The sequence below is a fragment of the Bombus affinis genome, unplaced genomic scaffold (genome assembly GCF_024516045.1).
Source record: "Bombus affinis isolate iyBomAffi1 unplaced genomic scaffold, iyBomAffi1.2 ctg00000082.1, whole genome shotgun sequence".
Lineage (NCBI taxonomy): Eukaryota > Metazoa > Arthropoda > Insecta > Hymenoptera > Apidae > Bombus > Bombus affinis.
In genome coordinates, this window is record NW_026108830.1 from 300,001 (window position 1) to 302,500 (window position 2,500).

At 49.9% G+C, this 2,500-nt stretch overlaps 1 long non-coding RNA gene and 1 other non-coding gene across 2 annotated transcripts in view; both read right to left on the reverse strand.

The window, feature by feature from the left end:
• Positions 1–714: 714 nt before the first annotated feature.
• Positions 715–869, reverse strand: LOC126927311 (5.8S ribosomal RNA). The gene has a single exon (XR_007715365.1). It is a non-coding gene; the product is annotated as a 5.8S ribosomal RNA (ribosomal RNA).
• Positions 870–1,718: 849 nt separating this feature from the next.
• The window catches only part of LOC126927289 (uncharacterized), a 998-nt gene continuing 216 nt past the window's right edge, over positions 1,719–2,500 (reverse strand). The window contains exon 2 of the long non-coding RNA XR_007715357.1: positions 1,719–2,500. This exon is cut by the window's right edge and continues 107 nt beyond it. This is a non-coding gene — a long non-coding RNA (uncharacterized LOC126927289).

Sequence of the window (2,500 nt, forward strand, 5' to 3'; positions counted from 1 at the left end):
GTTCTCCTTCTCTCCTCTCTCGACCGAGTTCCCATATTTGCTTTCTCTCAGTCTCGCCAAAATAATATTCATTTAAGACGACGTCGGGGGCGCGGACATCGTGCTCATCGAAAACCTGCAAACGTATGCAAATCTGCTGATATGAAAAAAAAATCGGTCACGAGGACAACACTACGTATATATATATATATATATATATATAAATATATTCGATAACCGACACGAAGCGGTGCATAAGCGGGCGGTCGTACGAAAGGACGACTCACGACGCCGCTAGCACTCACGCAGGTCCGTGACGGTTCTCTCCGCTCTTATTCGTATCCTTCTTCGTGCGCTTCCTCCGACTCTGAAACGTTCTACGTATCGTAAGAACGACGGCGGGTTGTCGAAGGCACCAAGGGACAGAGAGAGACAGAGGTAGAGTTTCGTAGTGTCTCCCGTGAACACGATAGTTTATATATCGAGCATGCGTACGAATTGCACGGCCTCGACACGACCGCGACGAACGCCGACGAGCGTCCAACAATCGCTCGTACGTCGCGTACGTTCTCTCGCGTCCGCTCTTGTTCGTATCCTTCTTCGTGCGCTTCCTCCGACTCTGAAACGTTCTACGTATCGTAAGAACGACGGCGGGTTGTCGAAGGCACCAAGGGACAGAGAGAGACAGATAGAGAGGAACGACACGCAACGCAAGCAGTCTTAGGTTTACGTGAGCAACCCTCAGCCAGGCGTGGTCCAGGAATTGTATCCGTGGACCGCAATGTGCGTTCGAAATGTCGATGTTCATGTGTCCTGCAGTTCACACGTTGACGCGCAATTAGCTGCGTTCTTCATCGACCCACGAGCCAAGTGATCCACCGTTCAGGGTAATCTTTTCATATATTTTTTAAAACTCTTGTACTCCATGTACTCTTAATACTCGGTTCGAGCGAAGCCGAGATCCGACACGACCGACCAACGGGAATCGGACGCGCAGAAGTCGCCGGAAGATCGACGACACGAAAACGTTCGAAAATGAAATCCGACGAACGCGCGAAGATACGCGCGTCCGCCGGCCGGGCGAAAAGTACATTATGATATATAACAACCATCGAGATCGAAGCTCCGTTCGTCAGGAAACGACGGGGATATAACACCCGATTCTGAATCCTCTGTGCAGCACACGATCTCGCGAAGAAATACGCACGGTGGCTAGCCCATATATATGTGTGTGTGTGTATATATAATACGATATGCATTCCTCTCGTCCAATTATTCAAGAAAAAGAGCGTGCGCCTCCATCGTTCGGGTGATGTAAAGATTCGATGGGACTCGCGCGACCCTCGGCCTCGAGCGGTCTTTCCTCCCAATATCCAGAAGCCGAGCTTTGAAAAAACTCTAGCGACGGCACGGGTGTCCGACTCACGACATCGAGGCTTCGAAGTCGGCGATCTCCTCCGAACGGATGGCGATCGCGACGACTCAAAGCGTGAAAAATCGACGAAAGAGAACACATCTCCGTTCAGGTGATTGTTTTTTTAAAAAATAAAAAAATTCGATGGGACTCGCATCCATCTACCTCGCGCGGTCTTTCTTCCCAATATCCAGAAGCCGAGCTTTGAAAAAACTTCAGCGACGGCACGGGTGTCCGACTCACGACAACGAGGATAGACAGCCTGCGGTCCCCTCTGAACGGGTTATATGCGACGAACTAGACGAAACTTTAGTCGTTCAGGTGGTATAAAAAAAAAAAAATTCGATGGGACGCACGCGCAGCCGTCGTCCTCGAGCGGTCTTTCTTCCCAATATCCAGAAGCCGAGCTTTGAAAAAACTCTAGCGACGGCACGGGTGTCCGACTCACGACATCGAGGGTAGACAGCCTGCGGTCCCCTCTGAACCAACTTCGGCTAGACTAGTTACGAATCGTTGCTACGCATCGTCATCATAGTCATCGTCATCATTATCATTATCATAGCGGGCCAACATCCACGCAATGCGTTTTCGTTCTAGGTTACCCGATCCACGAGTATGTTACAAGTGGTTTCGTTATTTCGAACAAAACGACATACGAAGAACACACGCCCTATGGGTAGGAAGCACGTTTCGAGAACGACCGAGAGCGGTGAAAGAGACGAGAGGTCGACGCGCATAAGGTATCCATGGATCTTCGAAGAGAACCTTCGAAGATATGTCGGTATCCTTTCTACATGCGCGACTCGCTACTCGTACTTTCGCTCTCGTCGACTCGTTTTAGTCGCTTCGTTCGATCCCAAAGAGGAGTCTTCGATGTCCCGTTGCTAGGAGGAGAGCAAACGCAACACAGACCACGAAACATAGAAGAGAATAGGCGAGCATGATCTCTCCGACACGAGGCACTTTAGAGATTTTGTTATTCGTTTGTACGGTCTCCACGACGCAAAAAAAAATACGAGATCGTGGCGGCGGGTCTTTCTGTATACGGCCTCACGCAAGCGCCTCGATCTCATTTCTCTTTACGGGTGGTTTCCATTCGTAATTTTT